Raw genomic sequence first — 18,957 nt, 5'->3', positions numbered from 1 at the left:
GAAACACACATTTCCAACAACTCCTAGAAACCCATCTTATGGTACTTTGTATTTATTCTCCCAACTAGGGTGGTCATTATCCTATTGTCTAGTTTTGCCTGGTTTTAAGCTTTAAATAAATAAAATCATACAGTATTTACTCTTTCGTGTCTGGCTTCTTTTACTTTACATTATATTTGCAAGTTTCCTACCTGTTGTTGCATATACATGCAGTTTGGTCACTTTCATAGCAGTATAATATTCTATTATATAAATGTACTACAATTATCCATTCTATTGTTGGTGGGCATTTCAGTAGCTTCCACTTTGGGGATATCACAAATACTGCTACAATGAACATTCCAGTACTTGTCTTTTGGGAAACATATGTATTCATATCTATTGGGTGTATACCTAGATGTGGTAAAGTTGGCCATATAGTATGTATAGTGTTCCAATGGTAGATACCAACCTTTTAAGTGCTTTACATGTATCAACTCATTTAATTCTCATAATAGTCCTAATCATGTATGTATTATTATTAGCCCGCATTTTTACATATGAGGAAATAAAGGCACACAGGGAGTAAATGCATTAAACAGTACAACTAGTCAGTAAATAAGTTGACTTTTAAACTCAGGAAGTCTAGGTCCAAAGTCTGACCCATAACCACCATCCTGTTTTTGTGGTTTTTTGTTTTATTTTGTTTTGTTTTTTTGAGATGGAATCTTGCTCTGTTGCCCAGGCTGGAGTGCAGTGGCGTGCAGTCTCTGCTCACTGCAAGCTCCACCTCCCGGGTTCACGCCATTCTCCCGCCTCAGCCTCCCAAGTAGCTGGGACTACAGGTGCCTGCCACCACACCCAGCTAATTTTTTGTATTTTTAGTAGAGACGGGGTTTCACCGTGTTAGCCAGGATGGTCTCGATCTCCTGACCTCATGATCTGCCTTGGCCTCCCAAAGTGCTGGGATTACAGGCATGAGTCACTGCGCCCAGCCATCCTGTATTCTTAAACCAGGATTCACTCTATAACTATATCATTCTGTTATTTGCTAATTCATTTCCCTTGCCATTTATATACAAGAGTTAGAGTACATGCACACATACACATGCACACACACACATATGCACACACAAAAGAGAGTTCTAAGGAATGACAATTGTTAACACCATTGATATCATTTAAAGAAAACCAGCCACAAGCTGGTCACTTACATGAGAAGTCACTTACATGAGAATCCTTGGCACAAAGGCAGCCTGCAACAATCAACAAAACAAAAAATAGCAAACAAAAACAATTTTTAAAAAACAGCAAACTCTAGGGAAGGAAGAGAATCTGAGTTCTAGAGTTACTTATTAAATGTGGTAACTTTTAATACATGAGAAGTCTGCGTATATGTGAAAGGTTTAGATCCACCAGGGGAGTGGTATTTTTACTTATTTTACTTCTAGTAAAATCTGAAATATATTAGAAAAGGATTCCAGGAAGATGGCAGAGTAGAAGCACCAGAAATCTTTCTCCCCACCTAGACAACAATCGCCCTGGCAGAAACTGTCTGATGTAACTATTTTGGAACTCTAGCATCTGTTGAAAGCTGGAAACTTCCAGGGGAAGGCCTGAATGGTAAAGTGTGGTTGATTTTGGTCAATTTCACCTCTTCACACAGCAGCAGCTACCCAACCTCTACCCCTAGCTCTATGGCAGGCAGCTCTGCAAGTGTTCCTGCAGTAACCTGCACATAGCTTGCTGGGGCCAGGATGAGCAAGGTCCTCTGACCCTGTCCTCCAAATACTGGGGATCTGTGCTCCGAATGGTGATTACTGCCTCTGGTCACAAAGATGCAAAGAGGTAGGTGACCATTGTTGTTGCATCTCCCCACGGTTACTGCAAGCCCCACCTCCTCTGGCATAGGTGATTACCAGCAGATTTAAAGAGCAGACACCCATTTTGATTTTCCTCTGTTCATTTTTCTTTTTCCCATTTTGGGGGCCAGGCACTGAAGACTAGGACATTCAAAAGCAAACATATATACATATACACACACAGAGAAAATTAGAAAGTGACTATGCATGCACAGGGGGAAACTGAAGGCTCAGAAAAGACCTGAGAAGACTAAGTTTGCAACTCAGGATGATCCTTGGCACAGAGGCAGCCTACAACAATCAACAAAACAAAAAATAGCAAACAAAAACAATTTTTAAAAACAGCAAACTCTAGGGAAGGAAGAGAATCTTAGTTCTAGAGTTACCACATTATTAAATTCAAATACCTAGCTTTCCACAAAAGAAAAATCACAAGGCATACAAAGAAATAGGAAAGAATGGCATATTCAATAGAAAACAATAACAGAAACTCTTCCTGGAAAAGACCTTTTAGAAGAACTACTAAACAAATATTTTAAAATAACTCTTAAAGATGATCGAAGAACTAAATGAAGCTATGGGGAAAGTCGAGAAAACGATGTGTGAACAAAATGGAAACATCAATAAAGAGACACAAAACCTGAAAAAAAAAAAAAAAAACTTCTGGAGCTTAAAAGTACAAATACCAAAATAATAAATATCACTAGAGGGATTCAAAGGCAGGCAGATTTGAGCAGGCAGAAGAAAGAATCAGTGAACTTGAAAACAGAACAATGGAAATTATTCATCTGAGAGACAGAAAGAAAAAAAGATTGAAGAAAAATGAACAGAGCCAAAGGGACATGCAGGATACCATCAAGTGTACCAACATACGCATTGTGAATGTTTCAGAAGGAGAAGAGAGAGAGAAGGGGGAAGAAGGAATACTGAAGAGATAATGTTTGAAAATTTCCCAAATTTGATAAGAGACATGAAAGAAACGTCCAAGAAGCTCAATAAATTCCAAGTAAGATGAACTCAAAAAGTCCCACACTGAGACACATATAATCAAACTTTGAAAAGACAAAGAATCTAGAAAGCAGCAAGAGAGAAGTGACATATCATGTACAAGAAATCCTCAAAAAATATTATCAGCAGATTTCTCATCAGAAAATTAGGAAGTCAGAAGGCCATGGGCGAATATATTCAAAGTACTAAAAGAAGAAAACTGTCAGCCAAAAATCCTTTATCCAGCAAAATGGTCCTTTGTAAGTGAGGGGAAAGTTAAGACATTCCCAGATCAATAAAACCTGAGAGAATTTGTTACCACTAGACCTGTCCTGTGAAATGCTTAAGGGAGTCCTGTAAGGTAAATAAAAGGACACTAGACAATAACTTAAAGATATCTGCCGACAAAGATTTCAGTAAAGGTAAATACATGGTAAACTATAAAAGTTAGAATTACTGTAACTTTGGTTTTAACTCCATAGTTTGTTTTCTACATAATTTAAGAAACCAATGCACTTAATAGAGTTATTAGTTTGTTTGGGGGCACACAATGCATAAAGATATAATCTAGTGACATCAACAGCCAAAGGCATGGACATGGAACTGAAAAGGATCAGAGGTTTTGTGTGTTATTGACATTAAACTGGCCAGGCACAGTGGCTCACACCTGTAATCCTAGCACTTTGGGAGGCTGAGGCAGGTGAATTGCTGGAGCTCAGAAGTTTGAGACAAGCCTAGGCAACATGGCAAAACCCCATCTCTACTAAAAATACAAAAATTAGCCAGGCACAGTGGCATATGCCTATAGTTCCAGCTACTCAGCTACTCAGAAGGCTGAGGCAGGAGGATCATTTGAGTCCAGGATGCAGAGGTAGCAGTGAGACGAGATTGCGCCATGGCACTCCAGCCTGGGTAACAGAGCCAGACCCTGTCTTTAAAAAACAGTAAAGAAAAGAAATAAAATTGCTATAAGTTCAAATTAGAGTGTTATAACTTTAGGATGGCAAATGTAATCCCCATAGTAAGTACAAAGAAAATCACTATAGAATACACACACACACAAATGAGAAAGGAATTTAAACATTTCACTATAAAAAAAAAATCTACTAAACACAAAAGAAGACAGTAATACAGCAAATGAGGGACAAAAAAGAAATAAGGCATATAGAAAACAAATGATAAAGTAACAAAAGTAAGTCCTTCTTTATCAGTAATTGCTTTAAATGTAAATGAATTAAACTATCTACCCATCGTCGTAGAATTCCACTAAAAATTTTTGAAATAGGGGCCGTATTTACTCTATAGACTCACCACACCCTACTCTACGCTTCCAACACACCTCCACCCAATAAATCTCTACAAAATATCTCTACAGACCCACTGTACAGCTGCCCAGCATTAACCTTTTAAGTTAAAGACCGAGAGAAGCAACCCCTCTCTACAGTGAAATGCCCCAACTAAATACATCTACATGACTGACCATCATCACGTCCATACTCCCACCCAAAAGAAAAAAAATTAGCAGAATGGGTAAAAAACACATGATCTCATTATATGCTGTTCACAGAAACTGATTTTAGATCCAAGGACACAAATAAGTTGGAAGTGAAAGGATGTAAAAAGATATTCTACACAAACAGTAACCAAAAGAGAGCAGGGACAGATATACTAATATATGAAACAGACCTTAAATCAAAAAACTTTACAAGAGACAAAGAATGATAGTATATATTTATAAAAAGTTAAAAACTGTAAGAACAGATAACAATATAAACATTTACACACCTAACAAAAGACCATCAAAACATATGAAGCAAAAACCAACAGAACTGAAGGGAGAAACAGATAGCGCTACAAGAATAGTTGGGCACTTCAATACCCCACTTTTAATTATGGATCAAACAAATAGACAAAATAAAAGTAAGGAAATATAAGACTTCGAAAACACAATAAACCAACTAATAGATTTCATAGACATATACAGAACACTCTACCCATTGACAGCATCCACATTCTTCTCAAGTACATTTAGGACATTTTCTAGGATTGGCCATATGTTAGGCTACAAATTAAGTCTCAGTAGATTTTAAAAGATAGATATTATTCAAAGTATCTTCTTCAACCATAAGGAAATAAAGTTAGAAGTCAATACAGAAGTTACTGAAAAATTCACAGATTTTTGGAAATCAAACAACACACTGTTAATCAACCAATGGATCAAAAAATAAATCATAAAGGAAATTAGAAAATACTTAGAGACTAATGAAAATGAAAACAACATACCAAAACATGTAACACAGTGAAAGAAGTGCTAGGGGAGACATTTATGGTTGTAAACACCTGCAGTAAAAAACAAGAAAGATCTCAAATCTACAACCTAAGTTTACAACTTAATGAACTAGAAAAAGAAGAGAAAACTAAACCCAAAAGTTGCAAAAGGAAGGAAATAATAAAGATTGGATCAAAAATAAGTGAAATAGAGAATAGAAAATCAAGAGAAAATCAATAAAATGTGAAGTTAGCTTTTTAAAAAGACAGACAAAATTGACAAACCTTTAGCTAGACAGAACAAGAAAGAAAAGATTCAAATTACTAAAATCAGAAATAAAAGTGGGGACATTACTACTGATTCTACAGAAATAGAAATGATTATAAGACAGCACTATGAACAATTATATGCCAACAAACTGAATAGCCTAGACGAAACGGAAAAATTCCTAGAAACACAAAACCTATCAAGACAAGCCCATGAAGAAATGGAAAATCCAAATAGACCTATAACTAGTAAGGAGATTGAATCAGTAATCAAAAATCTCCTGACAAAGAAAAGCCCTGCGCTTGAGGGCTTCACTTGTGAGTTCTACCAAACATTTAAAGGCAAACTAATACCAATTCTGCTCAAACTTTTCCAAAATATTGAAGAGGAGGAAACATTTCCTAACTTATGCTAGAAAGACCAAGGGACTTAAATAGCTTTGGATTCTAAGAGTTTTCGTCTAACTGTACTTAAAGCATGGATATTGATCTGGATTTCAGTCACAGGCCAGTGTGCAAATTCAGCACATGACTCCTTCCTTGAAATATGGACTTTTAAACTTTTCCTGGCTGACTGAACTTGTTGGCCTTTTCCTTTACACTCATGTCTCTTCTCTGTGTATGTAGGATGGTTACTGGAAAATGTTAAGAGTATACAGACAGATGTTACACAAAACAATGGCAATAAATGTAGAATAATGAAACTGGCAAGAGGATTACAAACTTATATGCGATAACAGACCTTGAACTGGAAAGATCCCCCAGACAAAAATTTAAGAATTAAGTTGTCTGGTTGAGAAAATTTGTCTTCCAAGTCCTCACAAGTCATTAGAAAATCAAATAAAGCTTATTCCTATCCTAGTCTCAGTTTTGTTTTGTTTTAATGAGGAGAAGGAGAGATGATAACAATAAGATAGATAATCAAGCACGTAAAATATAGTACAGCATGGTAAAATGAACATGAATTTTACAGTTTGATCCAGGTTATATGATCTTGGACTAATAACTTTACCTCTCTGTCCCTATTTCTTTTTTTTTCTTTTTTTTTTTTTTTTTAAGATAGGGTCTTGCTCTGTCACTCAGGTTGGAGTATAGTGGTGCAATCTTGGCTCACTGCAGCCTCAACCTCCTGGATTCAAGAGATCCTCCCACCTCAGCCTTCCTAGTAGCTGGGACCACAGGTGCATGCCACCACACCCAGCAATTTTTGTATTTTTTTAGTAGAGACAGAGTTTCACCATGTTGCTCGGACTGGTCTCCAACTCCTGAGCTCAAGTGATCAGCCAGCCTCAGCCACCCAAAGTGCTAGGATTACAGGCATGAGCCACTACGCCTTTCTCTGTCCCTATTTCTTGATCTACAGTGATTAAGTAAAATAAGTTCTATAAAGAGCTCAGAATAAGGTAGGTATGCAAAAAAATATGTTATACACATGATGATACTATAGCCAACACATCGTTGCCAAGAGGCATGCAGAAACCTTAATACCAGGATGACAAGGAGATGGAGGCCATTCCAGTATGGCTCAAGCTAAAATAACCGACCTGAGCTTGGGCTTATTTGTGGAGAAGGAGTCCATCAGACTAAATCACAGTATTTAAAGGCAAGCTTACTCTGATCCAGGCTGGCACTTATACCCAAGGGTGTAGAAATGGAGGTCTAGAAAGGTGTGACTGTGGAGACAGTCCTAGTCAAGTGGTTAACAATTTGATTCCAGATAGACTCGCTCATGTTAAAACATACCCTTGGCCAGGCCAAAAGAGATAAGGGGCTGATCCCCCAAAAAGAGGGGTCAGCACAAGCCAGGAGTTTGTCAGGGCCCTTGTGCTAGGCTGAAAAATGGCCCCAAAATGATATCAAATCACATCAAATCCCTGGAACCTATAAATGTGACCTTATTTGGAAAAAGTCTTTGCAAATGTGATTAAGTTAAGGACCTGAAAAAGAGGGACTTATCCTGAATAATCTAGGTAGGCCCTAAATGCGATCACCTGTATCCTTATAGAATAAACACAGAGGAGAAGGCAATGTGAAGACAGAGGCAGAGATTATAGTGATGTGCCTACAAGTCACGGAATGCCAAGGAATCCCAATAGCCACCAGAAGCTGGAAGCAGCATGGAGCAGATTCTCCCTTAGAGCCTTCAGAGGGAGTGTGGTACTGCCCATACCTTGATCTCAGACTTCTGGCCTCCAGAACTCAGAGAATAAACTTCTACTGTTTTAAGTGGTGATTTGTCACGGCAGCCCTAGAAGACTGCTACAGCCCTGGACAAGGCTTTGGGGTTTGGACAAAATTTCGGCCCAAGAATAGAAATGGAATTCAATCTAGAAGTAGAGTAGAAGCCCATCCACGGGGGTTCACAGAGAAGACAGCAGTGTGGCATTTTGCTCAATGCATACCAGACATAGGCCATCCAGACCAATTCCAGATCTAACCATGATGGGGAGGAGCAAGTCTTGGGTTGGCTAGGAACTGGGTTCACCTTGCAGATGGGATATTTCAGCAGCCACAGCCAGGCTGAGCAAACAGGAACTGGCAAAGCAGGGGGTGATGTTTTGGCAATAGATGATAAATGTCTTCTAGAACTTGACCACATATAATTAGAGATAAAGTCAGTTTCAAAAGAAAAAACACAAAGTGTCAGAAAATACGCTGCTCTTGCTCCGGAAGGAATCCGTCCAAGGACCTGGAAACACTAGTTCCTTTCTTTCATAGACGAGGCACATGCTAGCCCTAGCTCTGGGGTACGGAGCGTGCCATCTGCTCTGGCCCTCTCTGTAGCCCCCATATCGTCTCTGGAACTAAGACCTCCCTGTGTGCTCAGGGAGACTCCTTCTTCAGCCAAGAGCTTCTGTGACTTGAACAAACCATTCTGCACCCATATTAGTAAGAAAGGAGAACTGGGAAAAGGAAGAATTTACTATCCCTACAGGGTTCAGACTCATGTCTGAGACTCAGCCTCATTGTTAGAATACAACAAGGATATCCTACTTCCCCCACGATAAAAAAAAAATGGTATCACAATAGGCTGTCAATTTAGATGTTCTCAAAAACTACACTTTTCCCTCCCTATAGGAGAAATAAATGTGCATCAGTTATAGTCCCTATCCTTCAGAAGTTTGTGTCCTCATACATAATATGAGGTCTAAACACAGTCACTAATCTACAGAGATGTGAGTACAGTAGAGTGGCACAAGCCATCAGAGTTGAAGAAGTTGAGAACAGAGCATGAGAGATATTTGTATTAATATGTCAATGGCAGGAATGAAAGGATTCCAAAATATGGCAATCTGATATTAAATTCATAGCATCAATGTTATGGCCACTAGACACAACCTGGGCAACACGGCAAAACCCCATCTCTATAAAAAATATAAACATTAGCCGAGTATGGTGGTGTGTGCCTGTAGTCCACACTACTGAGAGGCTGAAGTGGGAGGATGGCTTGAGCCCAGGAGGTGGAAGTTGCAGTGAGTCATGATCACGCCACTGTATCCCAGCCTGGACAACGGAGTGAGACCGTGTCTCAAAAAAAGAAAGAGAAAGAAAGGGAGGAAAGAAAAAGAAAGCAGGAAGGAAGGAAGAGAGAAAGGAAGAGAGGGAGAGAGGGAGGGGAGGGAGGGAGAGAGGAAGGAGTGTTATCCAGAATGACCATCATGATGTTGAAATAAAAGAATGCGATCCGCACCAACATGGCCGAGATCCGTGCCAAGATGGCTGAATAGGAACAGCTCCAGCCTCCAGCTCCTAGCATGAGTGACACAGAAGACGGGTGATTTCTGCATTTCCAACTGAGGTACCAGATTCATCTCACTGGGGCGTGTCGGACAGTGGGTGCAGGACAGTGGGTGCAGCCCAACGAGCAAGAGCCAAAGCAGGGCAAGGCATCACCTCATCCAGGAAGCGCAAGGGGGAAGGGAATTCCCTTTCCTAGCCAAGGGAAACCATGACACACAACACCTGGAAAATCAGGTCACTCCCACCCTAATACTGCGCTTTACCAAGGGTCTTAGCAAGTGGCACAACAGGAGATTATATCCCACGCCTGGCTCAGGGGGGTCCCATACCCACAGAGCCTCCATCATTGCCAGCACAGCAGTCTGAGATCTAACTGCAGGGTGCCAGCAAGGCTGGGGAGGGGTGCCCACCATTGCTGAGGCTTAAGTAGGTAAACAAAGCAGCCAGGAAGCTCAAACTGGGTGGAACCCACAGCAGCTCAAGAAGGCCTGCCTGCCTCTGTAGACTCCACCTCTGGGGACAGGGCATAGCCAAACAAAAGGCAGCAGAAACCTCTGCAGATGTAAATCTCCCTGTCTGACAGCTTTGAAGAGAGTAGAGTTTTTCCCAGCACGGAGTTTGAGATCTGAGAATGGACAGACTGTCTGCTCAAGTGGGTCCCTGACCCCTGAGTAGCCTAACTGGGAGACATCCCCCACTTGCAGAAGACTGATACCTCACACCTCACATGGCCAGGTACACCTCTGAGACAAAGCTTCCAGAGGAATGATCAGACAGCAACATTTGCTGTTCAGCAATATTCACTCTTCTGCAGCCTCCACTGCTGATACCCAGGCAAACAGAGTCTGGAGTGGACCTCGAGCAAACTCCAACAGACCTGCAGCTGAGGGTCCTGACTGTTAGAAGGAAAAATAACAAACAGAAAGGACATCCACACCAAAACCCCATCTGTATGTCACCATTATCAAAGACCAAAGGTAGATAAAACCACAAAGATGGGGAAAAAGCAGTACAGAAAAGCTAGAAATTCTAAAAATCAGAGCACCTCTCCCCTGCAAAGGAACGCAGCTCCTTGCCAGCAAGAGAACAAAGCTAGATGGAGAATGACTTTGATGAGTTGAGAGAGGAAGACTTCAGACAATCAAACTTCTCTGAGCTAAAGGAGGAATTACGAACCCAGCACAAAGAAACTAAAAACCTTGGGAAAATATTTGACAAACGGCTAGCTAGAATAACCAATGCAGAGAAGTCCTTATGACCTGATAGAGATGAAAACCATGACACGAGAACTACGTGACAAATGCACAAGCTTCAGTAACCGACTCAATCAACTGGAAGAAAGGGTATCAGTGATTGAAGATCAAATGAATGAAATGACGCGAGAAGAGAAGTTTACAGAAAAAAGAGTAAAAAGAAATGAGCAAAGCCTCCAAGAAATATGGGACTATGTGAAAAGACCAAATCTATGTCTGATTGGTGTACTGAAAGTGATGGGGAGAATGGTACCAAGTTGGAAAACACTCTGTAGGATATCATCCAGGAGAATTTCCCCAACCTAGCAAGGCAGGCCAACATTCAAATTCAGGAAATACATAGAACGCCACAAAGATACTCATCAAGAAGAGCAACTCCAAGACACATAATTGTCAGATTCACTAAAGTTGAAATGAAGGAAAAAATGTTAAGGGCAGCCAGAGAGAAAGGTCAGGTTACCCACAAACGGAAGCCCATCAGACTAATAGCGGATCTCTCGAGAGAAAACTCTACAAGCCAGAAGAGAGTGGGGGGCCAATATTCAACATTCTCAAAGAAAAGAATTTTCAACCCAGAATTTCATATCTAGACAAACTAAGTTTCGTAAGTGAAGGAGAAATAAAATCCTTTACAAGCAAATGACAAGCAAATGCTGAGAGATTCTGTCACCACAGGCTTGCCCTACAAGAGCTCCAAACATGGAAAGAAGCACTAAACATGGAAAGTTTAGGAAGGAAGCACTAAACATGGAAAGGAAGCACTAAACATGGAAAGGAACAACCGCTACCAACCACTGCAAAAACATGCCAAATGTAAAGACTATCGATGCTACAAAGAAACTGCATCGGCCGGGCGCGGTGGCTCACGCCTGTAATCCCAGCACTTTGGGAGGCCGAGGCGGGCGGATCACAAGGTCAGGAGATCGAGACCATGGTGAAACCCCGTCTCTACTAAAAAATAGAAAAAAATTAGCCGGGCGCAGTGGCGGGCGCCTGTAGTCCCAGCTACTTGGGAGGCTGAGGCAGGAGAATGGCGTGAGCCCGGAAGGCGGAGCTTGCAGTGAGCCGAGATTGCGCCACTGCACTCCAGCCTGGGCGACAGAGCGAGACTCCGTCTCAAAAAAAAAAAAGAAACTGCATCAACTAATGAGCAAAATAACCAGTTAACATCATAATAACAGGATCAAGTTCACACATAACAATATTAACCTTAAAAGTAAATGGGCTAAATGCTCCAATTAAAAGACACAGACTGGCAAACTGGAAAAAGAGTCAGGACCCATCAATTTGCTGTATCCAGGAGACCCATCTCACGTGCAGAGATACACATAGGCTCAAAATAAAGGGATGGAGGAAGATCTACCAAGCAAATGGAAAATGAAAAAAGGCAGGGGTTGCCATCCTAGTCTCTAATAAAACAGACTTTAAACCAACAAAGATCAAAAGAGACAAAGAAGGCCATTACATAATGGTAAAGGGATCAATTCAACAAGAAGAGTTAACTATCCTAAATATATATGCACCCAATACAGGAGCACCCAGATTCATAAAGCAAGTCCTTAGAGACTTACAAAGAGACTTAGACTCCCACACAAGAATAATGGAAGACTTTAACACCCCACTGTCAACATTAGACAGATCAACGAGACAAAAGTCAACAAGGATATCTAGGAATTGTACTCAATTTTGCACCAAGTGGACCTAATAGACAGCTACAGAACTCTCCACCCCAAATCAACAGAATATACATTCTTCTCAGCACCACATGGCACTTATTCCAAAATTGACCACATAGCTGGAAGTAAAGCACTCCTCAGCAAATGTAAAATAATAGAAATTATAACAGACTGTCTCTCAGACCACAGTTCAATCAAACTAGAACTCAGGATTAAGAAACTCACTCAAAACCACTCAACTACATAGAAACTGAACAACCGGCTCCTGAATGACTACTGGGAACATAACAAAATGAAGACAGAAATAAAGATGTTCTTTGAAACCAGTGAGACCAAAGACACAACGTACCAGAATCTCTGGGACACATTTAAAGTAGTGTGTAGAGGGAAATTTATAGCACTAAATGCCCACAAGAGAAAGCAGGAAAGATCTAAAATTGACACTCTAACATCACAATTAAAAGAACTAGAGAAGCAAGAGCAAACACATTCAAAAGCTAGCAGAAGGCAAGAAATAACTAAGATCAGAGCAGAACTGAAGGAAACAGAAACAGAAAAAACCCTTCAAAAAAGCAATGAATCCAGAAGCTGGTTTTTTTGAAAAGATCAACAAAATTGATAGACCGCTAGCAAGACTAATAAAGAAGAAAAGAGAGAAGAATCAAATAGATGCAATAAAAAATAATAAAGGGGATATCACCACTGACCCCACAGAAATACAAACTACCATCAGAGAATACTATAAACGCCTCTATGCAAAAAAACTAGAAAATCTAGAAGAAATGGATAAATTCCTGGACACATATACTCTCCCAAGACTAAACCAGGAAGAAGTTGAATCCCTGAATAGACCAATAACAGGCTCTGAAATTGAGGTAATAATTAATAGCCTACCAACCAAAAAAAGTCCAGGACCAGATGGATTCACAGCTGAATTCTAACAGAGGTACAAGGAGGAGCTGGTACCATTCCTTCCAAAACTATTCCAATCAATAGAAAAAGAGGGAGTCCTCCCTAACTCATTTTATGAGGCCAACATCAACCTGATACCAAAGCCTAGCAGAGACACAACAAAAAAAAGAGAATTTTAGACCAATATCCCTGATGAACATCTATGCAAAAATCCTCAATAAAATACTGGCAAACCGAATCCAGCAGCACATCAAAAAAAGCTTATCCACCATGATCAAGTGGGCTTCATCCCTGGGATGCAAGGCTGGTTCAATATATGCAAATCAATAAACATAATCCAGAATATAAATAGAACCAAAGACAAAAACCACATGATTATCTCCATAGATGCAGAAAAGGCCTTTGACAAACTTCAACAGCCCTTCATGATAAAAACTCTCAATAAATTCGGTATTGATGGAACATATCTCAAAATCATAAGAGTTATTTATGACAAACCCACAGCCAATATCATACTGAATGGGCAAAAAACTGGAAGCATTCCCCTTGAAAACTGGTACAAGACAAGGATGCCCTCTCTCACCACTCCTATTCAACATAGTGTTGGAAGTTCTGGCCAGGGCAATCAGGCAAGAGAAATAAAGGGTATTCAATTAGGAAAAGAGGAAGTCAAATGGTCCCCGTTTGCAGATGACATGATTGTATATTTAGAAAACCCCATTGTCTCAGCCCAAAATCTCCTTAAGCTGATAAGCAACTTCACAAAGTCTCAGGATACAAAATCAATGTGCAAAAGTCACTAGCATTCTTATACACCAGTAACAGATAAACAGAGAGTCAAATCATGAGTGAACTCCCATTCACAATTGCTTCAAAGAGAATAAAATACCTAAGAATCCAACTTACAAGGGATGTGAAGGACTTCTTCAAGGAGAACAACAAACCACTGCTCAATGAAATGAAAGAGGACACAAACAAATGTAAGAACATTCCATGCTCATGGATAGGAAGAATCAAATATCATGAAAATGGCCATACTGCCCAAGGTAATTTACAGATTCAATGCCATCCCTATGAAACTACCAATGACTTTCTTCACAGAATTGGAAAAAACTACTTTAAAGTTCATATGTAACCAAAAAAGAGCCCGCATTGCCAAGACAGTCCTAAGCCAAAAGAACAAAGCCAGAGGCATCACGCTACCTGACTTCAAACTATACTGCAAGGCTACAGTAACCAAAACAGCATGGTACTGGTACCAAAACAGAGATATAGACCAATGGAACAGAACAGAGCCCTCAGAAATAATACCACACATCTACAACCATCTGATCTTTGACAAACCTGATAAAAACAAGAAATGGGGAAAGGATCCCCTATTTAATAAATGGTGCTGGGAAAACTGGCTAGCCATATGTGGAAAGCTAAAACTGGATCCCTTCCTTGCACCTTATACAAAAATTAATTCAAGATGGATTAGGGACTTAAATGTTAGACCTAAAACCATAAAAACCCTAGAAGAAAACCTAGGCAATACCATTCAGGACATAGGCATGGGCAAGGACTTCATGCCTAAAACACCAAAAGCAATAGCAACAAAAGCCAAAATTGACAAATGGGATCTAATTAAACTAAAGAGCTGCTGCACAGCAAAAGAAACTACCATCAGAGTGAACAGGCAACCTACAGAATGGGAGAAAATTTTTGCAATCTACTCATCTGACAAAGGGCTAATATCCAGAACCTACAAAGAACTCAAACAAATTTACAAGAAAAAAAGAACCGCATCAAAAAGTGGGCAAAGGATATGAACAGACATTTCTCAAAAGAAGACATTCATACAGCCAACAGACACATGAAAAAATGCGCATCATCACTGGCCATCAGAGAAATGCAAATCAAAACCACAATGAGATACCATCTCACACCAGTTAGAATGGCAATCATTAAAAAGTCAGGAAACAACAGGTGCTGGAGAGGATGTGGAGAAATAGGAACACTTTTACACTGTTGGTGGGATTGTAAACTAGTTCAACCATTATGGAAAACAGTATGGCAATTCCTCAAGGAGCTAGAACTAGATGTACCATATGACCCAGCCATCCCATTACTGGGTATATACCCAAAGGATTATAAATCATGCTGCTATAAAGACACATGCACACGTATGTTTATTGTGGCACTATTCACAATAGCAAAGACTTGGAACCAACCCAAATGTCCATCAATGACAGACTGGATTAAGAAAATGTGGCACATATACACCATAGAATACTATGCAGCCATAAAAAAGGATGAGTTCGTGTTCTTTGCAGGGACATGGATGCAGCTGGAAACGATCAATCTCAGCAAACTATCACAAGAACAGAAAACCAAACACTGCATGTTCTTACTCATAGGTGGGAACTGAACAATGAGAACACTTGGACACAGGAAGGGAAACGTCACACACTGGGACCTGTTGTGGGGTGGGGGGAGGGGGGAGGCATAGCATTAGGAGACATACCTAATGTAAATGAGGAGTTAATGGGTGCAGCACACCAACATGGCACATGTATACATATGTAACAAACCTGCATGTTGTGTACATGTACCCTAGAACTTAAAGTATAATAAAAAGAAAAAAAATGCAATGAATGGTTATAAGAAAATCTCTGAATAATCAAAGAATTTCTAAATTATTGTACGTCTCTGGCCTTGATTTTGATTGCTTTATCTATAAAATGAAAGGGGTTTTTTTTTTTGCTTTTTGTTTTTTTGTTTTTTGAGACACACTATGTTGCCCAGGCTAGAGTGGAGTACAGTGGCGTGATCTCGGCTCACTGCAACCTCAGCTGAAAGAGTTTCATACATTATCACTAAAGTCCTTTCCAGCCCCCAAATATTCCGTGGGCAGTTCATGGCAAGGTTGATACCAACAGGTACCTTTTGTAAGGCCATAAAGTGGTTGACTTGTGAATCCGTAACTGAGGAAATAGAGCAAACTGGCCTGCATAAAAGCTTGGGTTCCTTCCCAAGAGTCCATATGGACAATCAGGGGAAATGGAAAACTGACGGACACCAAACCTAAGCCCAGGCCTGTTGGACATGTCCCATCACCTCCATCAATTTGGTTTCACTTTGCCTTCATTTTAATGCCTGACTGAAATTGCTATTCCCCTCCCCTTTTTCCCCAATTTTTTTTTTGAATCAGGCTTAACTTTCTAAAGCTTAAAAATTATAAAGCAAAAAACAGTATGTAAAAGGGGGGAGGGAAGGAGCTGTACTCACATAACTGTAGAATTGAAAGGAACATTGTGATGTTAAAGCCTCAAAAAGAGGCTGAACTACTGACTCCTCAGAGGGTCGACTGGTTTGAGCCACATACATTAGCACTTGCCTCCTCAGACTGATCTGTTTGTTGGTTGCTATGTGGATGGTGATAAAATATCCATTTGGATGGAGTCAAAAATTATATTACACTCTTATAGCACATCTGCAAATCCTGGCCTTTTGAACAAATGACCGCAGTACACCAGGCCTCCGTGCTGTCAGAAGCTGATTCCCAAATACCAACTTTGAACCTCGCCCTACCATATGGACTCATGGGGTCAATGAAAAATGGTGTCTGAGGGGCCCCAAAGCATGAGAAGTTCTGGCAAAAAGTGACAGGTTTTATCCAGGCTGCTGAAGAGAAATGTACTGAGACTAGAAAAGCTAAGGAGGTGCACGCCTTCAGAACGTGTCTGTAGATCAAAATACACCCTAACAGATTCTTGAGAGAGCCCCTGGCAGCTGTGTTAACCTTGGCATTGTTATCATTAAGAGGCTATGCTCATTTCTGGCACCTAACACTGGACATATTGACAGCAATGGGGTTGATGGAAGAGGAAAGAATCTGTTTTACAGTTAAAAAAAAAAAAAAGGTTCTCAGGTTTCTCAAGCCATTTGAAATCACGCCAGAGAAATAGTTGATTTCAGCATTCTTCAGCTCTCTGCGATGATGCCGCAAGTGGTGTCCCCCACATGTGATGATGTATTTCAGAGCCAGAGTTTTCTCAAGATGTTCCAAGCCTGCAGGCTCCTGATCCTTTTTCACATTACCAAGATAATAGTATCCCAGTGAGAGTTGTGATTAGTCTAAACTCTCCACAGCTGTGAGAGATGAATGTACAAATTCCAATAAAGATTCTGCATGTTCTGGGCTGAATTTACCTACATGACATCAAGGCCTAATTCAGGGACCACTTAAAAGAACTGGAGCTGCTTCGGTGCTACTCCATTCTTCCATGACATCAGCTGCTAGGAGGCTTGCAACTGGCCCAGGAGGATGCCTTCCCTCATGCCAATGTCACCGCCCAGCAGGGGGTATTTGTTTAAAAGACCTGTAGTATGCAGGGGAGAGATGCAGGGAAGGGAAAATTAAACCTAAGTACCTGGGAATTGGAAGAAGCCTTGCAATTCATTATGTGAGTAGCCAGGGAGATTACAGGACACCTTGTAACTGAAGCAGTTGGCCTGGGACTGTGTGGGACAGCAGAACCAGCTGCTTCACCACTTCTAACTTATTTACAATGGTACTAGCAAGAAACCAGGCTCAGAGAGTTCTTCGGATACTTGGGAAAGACAACAGTGCTTTGATTTCCTAATTTGGACACCTTTTACCTAAAATACTTCCTTGAATACTAAATCAATGTAATAATACATGGCATGCCCCTTTACCATGTTTTTTGTTTTGTTTTTAAGACAGAGTCTCATTCTCTTGCCCAGGCTAAAGTTTAGTGGCACTATCTCGGCTCACTGCAGCCTCCACCTCCTGAGCTCAAGCCATCCTCCCACCTCAGTCTACCATGTACCTGGGACCACAGGTGCAGCACCGCCATGCCTGGCCAATTTTTGTAATTTTTTTGTTAGAGACAGGGTTTTGCCATGTCACCTGGGCTAGTCTCAAACTCCTGGGCTCAAGTGATCCGCTGGGCTCAAGTGATTCGCCCACCTTGGCCTCCCAAAGTGCTGGGATTACAGGTATGAGCCACCGCACCCAGTCCCCTTTACCATGTTAATAATTGTATCACCTGGAGGCACTTGCCTATTCTTTATGAAATACCTGACACTCAGCATGCTTTCCATGACTAGGAAAGACAGGGGACAAGGATTCACGACATTGTCTACACACATTAACAATTACAGAGAAAGAAAGAAGATTGTTCAGAAAACAGAAATTTATACCAAATGAATTTATAGCAGGGTTTTTTAAAAAAATGATCTAATAGAATTTCCATGAATGTAGAATCTTCTAAAGCCACACTACCTTCATCTTATACATCCACATCCATTGTTTAGAGCCCAATGAATTTTATAACTGGCTCACATCTGGAGATTTTACTAGTGCACTGTAATTTTATACTTTATCACATAGCCATATACATACGTTACTCTTATGTGGCATGTGGCATTTCTCCTTGTAGACTCTGAACTTGACGTTTTACTCTCAGGGGCAAACCAGAAAGAGAACATGACTCAAGTCAGGAGACCCACCAGAGTTGAATGAGCCATAAATGAAATTCTCAAAATACCAAACTCTAGGTGATCCATACATCCATTTTCTTAAAATGGGAGTGGGCAGGACTGGAAAACCAAATTATCGTATGTTCTCACTTGTAAGTAGGAGTTAATTTGTGGGTACGCAAAGGCATATAGAGTGGCATAATGGACACTGGAGACTCAGAAGAGAGGAGGACGGGTGGGGGGTAAAGGATAAGAACACTACCTATTGGAGGCTGGGCATGATGGCTCACACCTGTAATCCCAGCACTTTGGGAGGCCGAGGTGGGCGGATCACCTGAGGTCAGGAGTTCGAGACCAGCCTGAACAACATGGAGAAACCCCGTCTCTACTAAAAATACAAAATTAGCCTGGCATGGTGGCACATGCCTGTAATCCTAGCTACTTGGCAGGCTGAGGCAGGAGAATCACTTGAACCCAGGAAGCAGAGGCTGTGGTGAGCAGAAATCGCACCATTGCACACTCCAG

This window comes from Chlorocebus sabaeus, chromosome 8, assembly GCF_047675955.1.
Source record: "Chlorocebus sabaeus isolate Y175 chromosome 8, mChlSab1.0.hap1, whole genome shotgun sequence".
NCBI classification, from domain to species: Eukaryota; Metazoa; Chordata; class Mammalia; order Primates; family Cercopithecidae; genus Chlorocebus; species Chlorocebus sabaeus.
Note: the sequence above shows the minus strand (reverse complement) of the source record.